Source organism: Leucoraja erinacea, chromosome 10 (assembly GCF_028641065.1).
Source record: "Leucoraja erinacea ecotype New England chromosome 10, Leri_hhj_1, whole genome shotgun sequence".
Lineage (NCBI taxonomy): Eukaryota > Metazoa > Chordata > Chondrichthyes > Rajiformes > Rajidae > Leucoraja > Leucoraja erinaceus.
In genome coordinates this window covers 50,965,392-50,980,814 of record NC_073386.1, presented here as the reverse complement: position 1 = coordinate 50,980,814, position 15,423 = coordinate 50,965,392, and the positions used below count along the sequence as shown (strand labels likewise).

The 15,423-nt window shown below is 43.1% G+C and overlaps 1 protein-coding gene across 1 annotated transcript in view; it reads right to left on the bottom strand.

The window, feature by feature from the left end:
• Positions 1–15,423, bottom strand: part of vamp4 (vesicle-associated membrane protein 4) — a 45,477-nt gene that overhangs the window by 15,630 nt on the left and 14,424 nt on the right. The window lies entirely within an intron of this gene.

Here is a 15,423-nt window from a genome sequence, read left to right as displayed (position 1 = left end):
CATTTTTTTCCCATTTGGAAGCTTTTTTTAAATATACAATTTCTCAATATTAGAATCATTGAACATCTAAAGATGAGATGGTCTAAAGTTTAAAAATGATGTCCATTTAACTTTAGCATTAGTTTTTGCACTCTGCCAGACTGGCATGATGGATTTTACACTATCTCTACAACCCCCACCTCCCCCCCAATCCTATAATCACACAACTACCCATCCAACCACCAGCTAGAAACCAGCCCCCTCCCCCACCCCCATTGAAACATACTTAATCAACTTGCAATCTCAATACAGTGCCAGAGCTTTGTACAAAATTGAACATATTTACTAATTGGTAACAATGGTGCTTTTGTTATCGAGTTATGTTGAGATAGACCATATGTTGCGTTATGTTCTGAAGAAGGGTTCCAACCTGAAACGTTGCCTATCCACATTCTCCAGAGATGCTGCCTGACCTGCTGAGCTGCTCCAGCATTTTGTGTCTTTCTTTGGTAATGGTGTACTTTTGTTTAGGCCAGCATCTGCAGTTCCTTGTTTCCATATATTGCATTATTTCTGATCAGCAAATGTGTTGGTATGCAAAAAAAGAAAGATCTCTCCCCCCCCCTACACACTTTATCTTGGTCTCCGTAAATTGACACTTCAATAGAAATTCAACGTGTTTGGTTCTTTGTACATTAAAATATCTTTAAAGAATTTTAAGAAATAACCTTTAACAAATAAACTAATGGCCAAGCACAGCTCGAATGCCATCTATAAACTCGCTGACTATAACATTTTGGTTGCCCGAATCATCAGTGAAGATGGGTCAGCAATAGGAGAGAGATCGACACCTGGTTGACTGTTAACCAAAACTTCTCGCTAAATGTCAACAAGACCATAAAACTAATGGCTGGCTTAAGAAAGGAGAAATTGGGAGACCACATGCCAGTTTTCACTGGTGGATCGATGGTAGAGAGTGGTGCAGCCTAAAATTATTTCAAATTACTAGGCTTTAACGTCTTGGATAAACTGTTCTGAGACCATAAACACAGGTCATCGCCTCTATTTTGTTTGAAGGTTATAGAGATTTGGTATGTGTCTGAATACTCAAAACAAAGTTCTACAGATGTCTTAAAGTCTCCTTACTGTTTGTATCATGGCCTTGTCTGGTAATTCCAACCCACAGGAACGCAAGAGGCTGCTGAGAGTGGTGGCTCAGCCCAGGTGCGCCACAGGTGCCGAATGACGCAAAGCTGAGTGGTCATGTGATCTGCGAGGAGGATGCTATGAGGCTGCTGGGTGACTTGGATAGGTTGCATGAGGAGGCAGATGCATGACAGATGTAGTATAGTGTGGATAAATATGAGGTTATCCACTTTGGTGGCAGGAACAAGAAGGCAGATTATTACCTGAATGGTGTCAGATTAGGAAAAGGGAGGGTGAAACTTTCAGTGACTGTGTACACCAGTCACTGAAAGTAAGCAGGCAGTGAAGAAAGCTAATGGCATGTTGGCTTTCATAGCAAGCGGATAGGAGCAAGGAGGTCCTACTGCAGTTGTACCGGGCCCTGGTGAGACCATACCTGGAGTATTGTGTGCAGCTTTGGTCTCCTAATTTGAGGAAGGACATTCTTGCTATTGAGGGAGAGCAGCGTAGGTTCACCAGGTTAATTCCTAGGATGGCGGGACTGACATATGATTAAAGAATGGATCAAATGGGCTTCTAGTCACTGGAATTTAAAAGGATGAGAGGGCATCTTATAGAAACATATAACATTCTTAAGGGATTGGACAGGCTAGATGCAGGAAAAATGGTCCCCATGTAGAGAGAGTCCAGAACCAGGGGTCACAGTTTAAGAATAAGGGGTAGGCCATTTAGGACTGAGATGAGGAAAAACTTTTTCAGCCAGAGAGTTGCGAATCTATGGAATTTTCTGCCAGAGAAGGCAGTGGAGGGCAATTCACTGGATGTATTCAAGAGAGATAGATATAGCTCTTAGGGCTAACGGAATCAAGGGATATGGGGAGAAAGCAGGGACAGGGTACTGATTCTGGATGATCATCCATGATCGTATTGAATGGCGGTGCTGGCTTGAAGGGCTGAATGGGCTACTGCTACTGATTCTGTTTCTAGGTAGAGCCCTTCCCTACCACAGACTTGCGTCTTTTTCTAATTATGTTTTTGTGATGCTGCTACAGACTAGATTTTACATTGTACCTGTACCTCACTGTACAGATACACACCGGGGAGATGTTACCCTACACACATGACTGGTGGTTTGCAGTGTTTAGCTGGTACCGACAGTGTGCGTGTGAAATGCAATTTTGCCAGCAAATGCTTCCTTGTAAAGTGTCATAGGGCTATTAATGCGATCTGAACTTTGTACACCCTAATTATTAACAGAAGCAGAAAAAAATCCTTGCAATGCTTGCAGACAGCAGTAATTGGAAAATTCGCAAAATAGATCCCGATGCAGTTATAAAAAAGACAAGCATAAATTACCAGTCCTGTTACAATGCCAAAGACAGTCAGCACGTAGTGAGAACATTGAAACTTTGTGTGATACAAGGCCAAATTTATTAAGATGGTACGGAAAATTAAAAACTAAAGTTGTAACTGAACCAGTCTTTTTGTGTGAAACAACTGAAGATGCTGGTTTACAAAAAAGACAAAGGAAAAAAGATACAAAAGGCACAACTGAACTGATGATGCTGATCTACAAAATAAGACACAAAGTGTTGGAGTAATTCAGTGGGCCAGGCAGCATCTCTGGAGAACATGGATAGGTGACGCTTCGGGTCAGGACCCTTCTTCAGATCGATCAGTTTGAAGAAGGGTCCCAACCCAAAATATCACCACTCCATAATCTCCAGGGTTGCTGCCTGACCTGCTGAGTTACTCCAACAATTTAAGTCATATTTTCCAATTGCCCAGATTAAAGGATATCATGACATTTTTGGGGTGGCACAGTGGCGCAGCGGTAGAGTTGCTGCCTTAGACCCACGTTCGATCCTGACTATGGGTGCTGTCTGTACGGAGGTTACACACTCTCCTTGTAACTGTGTGGGTTTTCTCTGGGTGCTCAGGTTTCCTCCCACACTCCAAAGATGTTCAGGTTTGTAGGTTAATTGCGTTTGTTGAAAATTGTCCCTAGTGTGTAGGAGAGTGTTAGTGTATGGGGTGATCGCTGGTCGGCGTGGACTCGGTGGTCCGAAGAGCCTGATTCATGCTGTATTTATATTTGTAACTGTTAACGGTAATTGTCTCTGACTAGATAGTACTCAGCTTTGAGACTTTTTTCCGTCCATACTTGTTTAGTTTTGTATTCATGATTTAGTTCATTAATTTGTCCGAATGCTTTGAATCCCATGTCCATCCCAGCGCATCGTTTGATTTTGTTGTTGTTTTACTCAAACAGTGCTCAAATTCATTTGTTTTTTTTGTTTCAAAGTTAACACATGTTTACTATGATGTGCTAATACAGTGCTAATCTTAAATTATTACACAACTGAAAGTTAGTACCTTATAAATGGACAAGCTAAACATTTTTATTTTTTTATTTTTTTTTATAAATCAGAATTTTATTTATATAGCAAGATAAAATTAATAGCAATTGCCTACAATATCTGGAAACTTAAATCACCTCAAAATGATTCTGGGCAAGGAAAGTCATACATTATTTATATAACAGTAAATGAGCGCATTTTAAATGGACAAGCTAAAGGCTAAACTGTAAAAATATACTGCAGCATAATCCATACAAGAATGTAGGCGCTATCTTTCAAAATAACCATCCAGTTCATCCCGCTACCATTCTAATTCCCCTTTAGTTTAGTTTAGTTTAAAGATACAGCATAGAAACAGGCCCTTCAGCTTAGGGTCCATGTTGACCATCGATCACCCCTTCACACGAGTTCTATGTTATCCCACTTTCTCATCTACTCCCTACACACTCAAGGTAATTTACATAAACTTCCACGTGTTTGAGATGTGGGAGGAAAGCGGAGCACCTGGAAGAAATCCACGTGGCCACAGGGAGAGTGCGTAAACTCTGCAGATACAAAACCCGAAGTCAGGTTGGAACCCGGGTCTCTGGTGCTGTGAGGTTGCAGTTCTAGCAGCTGCACCACTGTGCCGTCCTTAAATGTAAACTTTCATGAATGAGACTCAAAGCAATATAGTATTACAACAATTAATATCTACCATGCATTGGTAATTACCTGCCCTAATGGTGCTTGAGCTTTCGTTTTAATATCAAGGGCAATTAGTTATCTTTCTTACACTGAACACAGGTCAAAGGCGAAGCCATTAGATAATTACGTTAAGAAACAGAGGATTTGTCGGTGATTTGTGGATACCCAAGCTTCAGCTCATCTAAAGTTACTGCACAATTCATGCATAAATAAGCAACATTTGTCTCCATTATTTTGGTAGCAAGAACTGTTCATTATCTGAAATTCTACAGTATAAAATATTGCAGTTAGAAATAAGAATAGTCAACATTTATAAATGGACGAATGAAAGGCTTCTTTAAAAATGTAAAAACTTGCAATCTGGATTTCCAGCTGTTGATAATTATGTTTATGATTACTTCTACAGCCAAAAATGTATCCAAAACGTGGAAACATAAAGGAAGTGATGAGAGGTTATCTAGTGCACATATCTGACAAGGTACAGACAGTAGTAAGAAGGACGATGTGATTGCATAGAAGTGTTGGATTGAATGAGAACACCTTGCCGCACCAGTCCTTCAACCCTCCCCTTCCATGTGAAATGATTATGGAGAATCGAATTTAATTTAGAGCAGGGGTCAGCAAACTTGTTCTGCATAGGGGCCAGGACGCATGTCTGTGAGCGGAAGGCGGGCCATATTTATCACATGTACACATGGATCCCGCCCCGGATGGCAGGCATCAAATCACGTGTTCATAGAAGGTAGTCAAAAATGCTGGACAAACTCAGCAGGTGAGGCAGCCTCATGCAGTCCTTGCATGTCTCCTCGCTGAGTTTCTCCAGCATTTTTGTCTACCTTCGATTTTTCCAGCATCTGCAGTTCTTTCTTAAACATGTTCACAGAAGGTGCGCGGCGGCTTTGCACAGGATGCGGTACAGCCAGAGCTCGGCCGCTGCTCAGGCGCCCGGCGGGCCGGATGATTACACAAAAAAAATCTGCCTGCTGGCCGGATGATTTCAGGTTACGGGCCGCATTCGGCCCGGGGGCCGTACGTTGCCGACCCCTGGTATAGAGATATAGCATGGAAACAGGCCCTTCAGCCCACCGACTCCATGCCAATCATCCGTTCACACTAGTTCTATGTTATCCCACTTTCTCATCCGCTCCATACATAAGGGGCAATTTAAGAGGCCAACAAACCTGCACATCTTTGGGTAGTGGGGCGAAACCGGAGCACCCACAGGAGACCCACGTGGTCACAGGGACAACGTGCAAACTCCACACAGACAGCACCCATAGTCAGGATCGAACTCTGGGTCTCTGATGCTGTGAGGCAGCAGCTCTACCAGTTGCGCCATGGTGCTGTGGCTATTTGTATTTTGATACTAGACTAAGTGGGACCCGTTGGGTCCCAGCATCACACAGGAGGGCTGGTCATCCAATGCAATATTCCACCTCTCCACCAATTCTAATATTGGTGGCCAGTTGGGGGGGGGGGCTTTCTGGAGCGCTAGTATGGGTGTTGTGGGCTGAAGGGACTGGTTTCCAGAGGGCTAGTATGCAAATTGTGCGCCAAATGGATTCTTGGGCTGGCGTCTCAGTCAATCAAGCCTGTTGTGCTGGCAACTCACTCACTCACGGCTGGTGGGCTGGTAGTTGACTCACGGCTAATCCTTGAAATTCTATTTCAAGCAGGGTATAAGGCCACCAAATTCAAGTGCAGTTTCTTACCACTTCTAGCAGGGTGCAAGGCCACCAAATTCAAGTGCAGTTTCATACCATTTGAAGTAGGGTGCAAAGCCACTAAAGACAGCGAGTCGTGACCTCTCCCTCCTCCATCTTGCAGAGACTGAGCCACACCCACATTTCCGGGTTTTATAACCCCTCCCCCCCCCCCCACCGGAAAAGGTGTGGCTTTCATGGAGTGATTGACAGGAGAGAGATTCTCAACATTTTTTTAAAAACTAATAACACTTTTATTTTTCATTGATGGGAAGAATTCTCTGCACCTGCTCAGTGGAGGGGGACTGAGTAAGATGGCCAAAAATCTCAGCCGTAAGTGGTAGCGTTTTATCTAAAATCAATATACAGTGCAAACAGGAAGTAAGTGCATTTACAGTAGTGCCTTTTAACTTCAAGCCAAAGCACCCAAGCCACCATTTGCAGTAAGTAGTGCATTTCAACTTCATGCCACCATTTGCAGTAAGTGGTGCCTTTCAACTTCATGCCAATGCACCCACACCACCATTTGCAGTAAGTAATGCCTTTTAACTTCAAGCCATTGCATCCAAGCCACCATTTGCAGTAAGTAGTGCCTTTCAAATTCAAACCACACCCAAGCCACACCCAAGCCACCATTAGCAGTAAGAGGTGCCTTTCAACTTCAAGCCAATGCACCCAAGCCACCATTTGCAGTAAGTAGTGCCTGTCAACCTCATGCCACCATTTGCAGTAAGTAGTGCCTTTCAACTTCATGCCAAAGCACCCAAGCCACCATTTGCAGTAAGTAGTGCCTTTTTTACTTCATGCCAATGCACCCACACCACCATTTGCAGTAAGTAATGCCTTTTAACTTCAAGCCATTGCATCCAAGCCACCATTTGCAGTAAGTAGTACCTTTCAACTTCAAGCCAAAGCACCCAAGCCACCATTAGCAGTAAGTAGTGCCTTTCAACTTCAAGCCAATGCACCCAAGCCACCATTTGCAGTAAGTAGTGCCTTTCAACTTCAAACCAAAGCTCCCAAGCCACCACTTGCAGTAAGTAGTGCCTTTCAACTTCATGCCAAAGCATTTGCAGTGCCTTTCAACTTAATGCCAAAGCACCCAAGCTACAATTTGCAGTAAGTAGTGCCTTTCAACTTAAAATGCCAAAGCACCCAAGCCACCATTTGCAATTCAAGCCAAAGCAACCAAATCAGTAAAGTAGTGCCTTTCAACTTCAAGCCACAATTTGCAGTAAGTAGTGCCTTTCAATTTCAAGCCAATGCACCCACGCCCCCATTTGCAGTAAGTAATGCATTTTAACTTCAAGCCATTGCACCCGCCACCATCTGCAGTAAGTAGTGCCTTTCAACTTCAAGCCACACCCAAGCCATCATTTGCAGTAAGTAGTGCCTTTCAACTTCAAGTCAAAGCTCCCAGACCACCATTTGCAGTAAGTAGTGCCTTTCAACTTCAAGCCAAAGCAACCAAGCCACCATTTGCAGTAAGTAGTGCCTTTCAACTTCATGCCACCATTTGCAGTAAGTGGTGTCTTTCAACTTTAAGCCATACCCAAGCTACCATTTGCAGTAAGTAGTGCCTTTCAACTTTAAGCCAAAGCAACCAAGCCACCATTCGCAGTAATAGTGCCTTTCAACTTCAAGCCAAAGCTCCCAAGCCTCCATTTGCAGTAAGTAGTGCCTTTCAACTTCAAGTCAAAGCTCCCAAGCCACCATTTGCAGTAAGTAGTGCCTTTCAAGTTCATACCACAGCACCCAACCGCCATTTGCAGTTAGTATCGTCTTTCAACTTCATGCCACAATTTGCAGTAAGTACTGACTTTCAACTTCATGCCACCATTTGCAGTAAGTAATGCCTTTCAACTTCAAGCCAATGCACCCACGCCCCCCATTTGCAGTTAGTAGTGCCTTTCAACTTCAAGCCACACCCAAGCCACCATTTGCAGGAAGTAGTGCCTTTCAACTTCAAGTCAAAGCTCCCAGGCCACCATTTGCAGTAAGTAGTGCCTTTCAACTTCAAGCCAAAGCAACTAATCCACCATTTTGCAGTAAGTAGTACCTTTCAACTTCATGCCACCATTTGCAGTAAGTGGTGTATTTCAACTTCAAGCCACACCCAAGCCACCATTTGCAGTAAGTAGTGCCTTTCAACTTCCAGCCAAACACCCAAGCCAACATTTGCAGTAAGTTGTGCCTTTCAACTTCCAGCCAAAGCACCTAAGCCAACATTAGCAGTATGTAGTGCCTTTCAACTTCAAGCCAAAGCTCCCAAGCCACCATTTACAGTAAGTAGTGCCTTTCAACTTCATGCCACCATTTGCAGTAAGTGGTGTCTTTCAACTTCAAGCCACACCCAAGTCACCATTTGCAGTAAGTAGTGCCTTTCAACTTCAAGCCAAAGCAACCAAGCCACCACCATTTGCAGTAAGTAGTGCCTTTCAACTTCATGCCACCATAGTGCCTTTCAATTTCAAGACATACCCAAGCCAAGCCAACCGGGGGGAAGAGGGGGGAAGAGCGGGGAAGGGAGGGCTTTCTGGAGCGTTAGTATGAACCATTTTAGAACCAAGAGACTTTTTTTTGCAAGCTTTAGAACCAATAGACATTTTTTTGCAAGCTTTAGAACCAATAGACATTTTTTGCAAGATTTAAAACCAATAGAGACAACATTTTTTTTCAAGCTTTAGAACCAATAGACATTTTGTTTGCAGCTTTAGAACCAATAGACACATTCTGCAAGCATTTTAGAACCACTAAGGGCACTTACATTTGAGTAGACATGTGTTCAGTGTTATTCACAGCTCAGAGAAACGTGACCCTCTGCCTTCCTCCATCTTGAAGAGACTGTTTGGCACACCACTTCCTGGTTTTATAGTCCCTCCCCCCTGCCGCCAGCAGGGGCAGCAGAGCGAATGGGGAATTTTGTAAAAACATTAATATCTCTGTCATTTTTAATCGACGGGAAACATCCTCGGCACACATGCGGCGGAGGGGGGCTCTGAGCAAGGTGGCCAAAAATGACGGCCGTAGGTGGCGGCATTCTCTTGGAAATCGCAGCACAGATGGCCAAAACCAGTCAAGAACAGACTTTTAGTAATATAGATAGTCAATTGATTACCACAACTTTAAGGAATCACTATAATACAGACTTTTTCTCATCCCCCCACCCCCCATAAAATCCAACACATCTAACCTAAACTGCAAAGATCCAAACAAAACATATTTTTCCAGAACTTTTATTTTGTTGTTAAGGACAGCAAATAAACTTTTGAACTTGTAACACGCAGCACTGCATGCAGAGATGATGGCAATTAGATAGCACAATAAAGACTCAAATATCAATCTTAAAAACCCGAACTGTAAAATCTTGACTATATTACCAGCAACTGTATCCACGAATGGGTCAAATCTTGCACCTTGCTTAGACAGCTAGATGACGTGAAGCAGTCAATTTACTCCCCCACTTAGAACATGTGGGGAATACAGCACAAGAATAGGCCCTTTGATGCACACTGTCTGTGCCGAACATGATGCCGTCCAATTCTTATCTGAATAACTTATCTATCCGTTCCCCACAGAGTGCATCAAATGCTCACATTTCGTAAATGATTATGTTTTCCTGAAGAGCAGGGTGGCTTTCCCTGTCTGGCCAGCTTGACCCCTAATGCAAAGTACAAAATGCTGAAGTAACTCAACAGGTCAGGCAGCATCTCTGGAGTACATGGGTAGGCAACGTTTCGGACTGCGACCTTTATTCAGACATCTATCTCTTTTTTGGTTTAGTTTAGAGATACAGTGCAGAAACAGGCCCTTCGGCCCACCGAGTCCACACTGACTAGTGATCCCCCAAACATCAAAGGTATCAAAGGTATTTTATTGGTCACATTCACATACACCTAGGTGTAGTGAAGTGAAATGCTTCTTGCCATTTTGCAGCACATAAAGAAGGAATACAGACATAACATTAATAAGAGTTTTAAACATAAAGAACATCCCCCCACAATGGTTCCCATTATGAGAGAAGGCACAAAGTCCAGTCCCCAACCCCAGTTCACCCATAGTCGGGCCCATTGAGGCCTCCACAGTTGCCTCTACGGAGGCCCGATGTTCCAGGCCGTTCTCGCTGGGTGATGTTGCTCCGGCGTCGGGAGAGTCCTCTCAGCGGCTTGGGAACCCTGGAATGGCCGCTTCCGTACTGGAGGCGGCGGCTTCCAAAGCCAACAAGGCAGCGCCGGTTGGAGCTCCACAACTGGCGATCACATCTAGAGATCCCAGGCTCCCGGTGTAAAGTTCAGCGCGGCTGCCCGCAGCTGGCCGCTCCACAGTCCCGCAGCTCTGCGATGTTTTCCTCAGCGATCTTCAGCTCACCGGAGCTCCAGCGCGGCGACCCGGGCAAGGCATCGCCCGCTTCGCGATAGCACTCCAGCGCTGTGCCGCCGCCGAAACCGAGGTTCTGGGCGGTCCCTGACAGGAAACGCCGCTCCAGGCCTGCTGGTAGGCCGCGAGGACAGGTCGAAGCTGCAGCCTGGAGAAAAGCTGCCTCTCCGACCAGGTAGGGACCCTGAAAGGTAGTTTCCCCCTTCCCCCCCCACATAAAAAAGTCTAGACCTCCAAACATTAATACTATCCTACACACACCGGGAACAATTTACACTTAAACCATGCCAATTGATCTACAAACCTGTATGTCTTTGGAGTGTGAGAGGAAACCAAAGATCTCGGAGAAAACCCATGAGGTCACGAGGAAAACATACAAACTCCATACAGACAGCACCCGTAGTCGGGATCGAACCCGGGTCTCTGGCGCTGTAAGGCAGCAACTCTACCACTGCCCTATTATAACCTGTTATTTTGTGATAATTTCAATTTCCCAAATTAGACAGTGGTGGTCTGCATGATAAACCACATCCCATGATTAGCCATAACAAAATCCCATTTAGAACCCCGAATATTACGTGCAGCATTGTTACTATATGATAGTGACTTCAAGAAGACACAGGTCAGAATGACTAAAAATACTGCCTCTATGTTCTATGTTAATGATAAACCTGACACTCATGGATGTAATTTGTTATTCTGCGCTTTACTGAGTGTGATTTGTTTTAAAGATTATCTAAGGATGGGAAAAGGTAGAGGAAGACTACATCAGAAACCAAAATGGCAAGAATGAGGACCTATAAATTGTGAGTAATTTGGGAGAAAGAGAAATTTCTTTGCATAGAAAGTTTGGAAGGCAATTTACCTTTAGATTGAACAGCTGAGGCAGAAGTTACAGCAAGGTTCAAGATAAAACTGAATAATAAACAAAAGCAAGGCAGGTGACAGAATAGGAGCTAAAAGAGAGATGGAAACAGAATGGGTAAATCTGATTTAAAATGTTTGCTCATGCAAAGTGTAAAGGCTGACGGACTAATGGAGCCAAATGGCTCATTTTGTAGCTTTTATGATGGCTGATTCAGACTTATGCGCAATGTTTTTTTAATATTTCAAAAGATTATCATTCGTCATCTACTACAAAAAGAAATGCTTTCATATTAATCAAAATAAACTGGATCGAAACTACATACTCATTCGAGGAGGCTGGATTGCATCAACATGGAAATGAAAGCAAGCACTGAAATTCCTTTTTTCTGAGGACTCAGTCAAATGACACAATCATTCAAAATCAGACAGCCTGTCACATGGAGATCTTGCAGACTGGCATACAGTGCTGGAACTGGGTTAAAATAACTCCCTTTATATCGTACTAAATAAGTTTCCTGTTTGACTGTTTATGTTAACATTGTCACGTTAAAAAATAGCAATATAAAGATGAATAGAAAACAGTCAAATGTTAGCACAGAAATTCTGAAAGGAACTCAGTACTCGAAGAAAGAATATTTAAATGCAATTAAAATCTAAATTAAGCTTAAATTTAAATTCCTGCAGTGACAAGTTAGCATTCATTAACTAACAATCAGTAAAGAAAATCTTTCTACATCAAATCCGAATTCATAACAGTCACGAGGGAAAGATTGAATGGATGATATAATTACATTAGAACTTTAGCTGTTCTCTAATTAGCAAATTTTTAATTTGGAATTCACCGCAAGAGGTATAGATGCTAAAGGCCAAGACTGTAGAAACAAGGAACCACAGATGCTAGTTTACACAAAAGGACACAAGGTGCCGGAATAACTCAGTGGGTCAGACAGCATGTCAGGAGAACATGGATGGGTGACTTTTCTTCAGACTGAAAACGGATTATATGGCATCAAGTGATCTTGGGATAGTACAGGAAATCTGTGTTATGAAGCAGAAGTTCAGCCGGTCTGTTACTTAATGATAGAGACTATGTAGCTTGCCCAAGGCACTTTTTTTCACCATCCATCACAGTGAGGAATGTGGAGGAGTCACTGTGGTGGATGTTTATGTCAAAATGTATTTTGTGTGTTCCGTTGCTTTTTATTTGTATGATTGACTTGGCAAATGAAATTCCTCGTATGTTGCAAAACATACTTGGCTAATAAAGTATTATTGTGATTGTGATATGGATAACCCTTGTTTCTATTCCTTATGATCTTAGATCAGTCAGGAGGCGCTACTGAGCTCTTAATATAACGAGTCCTCCAGCTCGCTAGAAAAGTATTGACATACATTTCCTGACATTTGCTACCTCAACAAAAAATTTTCATAAACAATCACTTCTTATTTAATGTAATTGAACAATGTTATGTGCCAAAAGCTTCATTGCTGAGAGAAGTTAAAGGAGGCCCATGCCCCTGAGGCAGGCAGACAGGCGTGCTTGCGCGTCGCCTCGGGTCAAAGAAGGATCTCGACCCGAACCATCACCCATTCCTTCTCTCCAGAGATGCTGCCTGTCCCGCCGAGTCACTCCAGCATTATGTGTCCAACACACACACACACACACACACACACATACACACACACACACACACACACAAATATATATACACAAAAAGTAGTGGATTAATAACAATAATAGTCTATTGTAGTTCAGAGCTTATTTGAGGTTGTAGTGTTTAATAGCCTGATGGCTGTAGGGAAGTAGCTGTTCCTGAACCTGGACATATCAGTTTTCAGGCTCCTGTACCTTCTTCCCAATGGCAGGAGTGAAATGAGTGTGTGGCTAGGGTGGTGTGGGTCTCTGATGAAGCTGGCTGCCTTTTTGCAGCAGCGACTCCTGTAAATCCCTTCGATGGTGGGGAGGTCAGAGCCAGTTATGGACTGGGCAGTGTTCACAACTTTTTGCAGTCTTTTTCGCTCCTGAGCGTTCTGGTTGCCGAACCAGGCCGTGATGCAACCAGTTAATATGCTCTCTACTGTACACATGTAGAAGTTCAAGAGAATCCTCTTTGATATGCCAAATCTCCGGAGAGGCGTTGATATACTCTTTATAATTGCATCAGTGTTCTGGGTCCAGGAAAGATCGTCGGAAATATGCATGCCCAGGAATTTGAAAATTTTCGCTCTCTCCAACAGGATTGTCGGTTCTCATCCTTCCTCTTCCAATGTGTCAACCATGAAAGTCCATCTTCACTTTTATACAAAATTATGCATGTCATATTTCGATATTTTACTTCTGCATTGACTGAATGTGGGATCACCCCAGAATATCCAAAAAGCTCTCCCTACGGTAGTCCAAAATCAGTTTAAATCTCTTTTATACTATCAGGAGTTCAACAATGGTTTATTTCTGATGATGGAGAGGATTTTAGTAACCGATCATTGTCAATTGGCTAACTTTAATGGCAGAAAGTCAGGGATCAGTGTGCACGAAGGTGGAAATCTATGACCTTTCGTTTTTAAGCAAAGAAAGCTATTTCCACTTTCCACGTGCAGATCTCAAAAGCAAATGCCAGAATACCAACAACTTTAAGATGAAGATAGACACAAAATGTCGGAGTGACTCAGTGGTACAGGCAGCATCTCTGGAAAGAAGGAATGGGTGACATTTTGGATCGAGACCCTTCTTCAGACAATTTAATAAGGATTAACGGTTCATTATAAGAATAATGAACGTGACCTGGCCGATGACATGTTGGCCTGGCTCGCCTCAACGGAGCTGCAGGTCTAAAAGACATACGGCAGAAGAAGAAGAACATACCAATCCAGAGAACAGTGGTGGACGGCACAATGGAGCAGCGGTTGAGTTGTAGCCTTACAGCGCCAGGGACACGGGGTCGATCCTGACTACGGGTGTAGTCTGTACTGAGTTTCTATGTTTTCCCTGTGACCGCGTGGGGTTTCTCTGGGAAATCATTCTTTCAGCGAATTGTTCAGGAGTCCTGATAGTTTGGCTGTAGGCTCATCACATGTTGATTCCCAACCTCCCTCCTGTGCATGCAGTCCCCAGTTCCCACACTCTCTTTAAACTACCTGGGCCCCAGTAGCACATTCACTTTGAACTCACTTGGATCTATTTCCTGCTCACTGAAAAATATATTAGACTACTGTACTGTATTCAGGCAAGTGAATGATCCTCTCATCAGCAAGAGGACAGCCCTGATCTCCCATCTATCTCGTTGGAGACCTTTGAACTATCTTTAAAACGAACTTTACCTTGCACTAAATGTTATACCCTTTATCTGTATCCTGTGGACGGCTCAATTGTGTATGGTCTTTTCTTTGACTGGATAGCATGCAAACTAAAGCTTTTCACTATACTTCAGTACATATGACAATAATAAACTACAACTAAACTGAACACTAATAATCAGAACTGGATCCAATAGTCCAGAAGATATGCCAACGCAGCATCACCAAAGTTCGAAGTGTTCCAGATTAACAAAAGTTTGTGTAGCCAAACACACCACGTATCAGGGAGAATTCAACAGCACCAGAGAAAACTGGAGAAATACATGGGCATTGGTAGGCCTGGTTGTGTGAAAGGCAGCATACAAATTGGAACCAAAGTTAACCTCCCAAATGAATCAACCTCTATCACACGTCTGCACATAAAGATTAGAGTGCTGAACTCAGCTGATGGAACGTGTACAAGTCAAAGGGCACACCAGTACAAAAAGGCACAGACGTGAGATTGCAATTTTAACAGCCTTGTTCCTGAACATATTGTAAAGAAATCCAATGCAAATAGGATATTGTTACCATCATTAATTGGAAAACCATTTAGCCATTATTTCTCATGTTGTACTGCTATATTTGTTTGATTTATATTTTTTTGGTAATTAAGTGGAAACAGCTTCTGAAACTTTGTGACAAAACAATGCATTTAAAATGTCAGAACAAGCAAAACTGAATCTATATTTCATATTGCTTTCTTGCACATCCCACAGGTCTGGTAACTACGGATATTGTTATAATGTGTGGCCCGGGTCTTCTCATTCTTGGACTCACCTACGGACTAATAGCTTTTGGTGTTAACTAATATTTAATTACTCATAGTTAGAAAACAATTTGCAATACAAGAAGATTTTTTGAAGGTTACCCAATGGAGCTGCTGCCTCGCAGCGCAAGAGACCCGGGCTCGATACTGATCTCGGGTACTGTCCATGTGGAGTTTGCACGCTCTCCCTGTAACCGTGTGG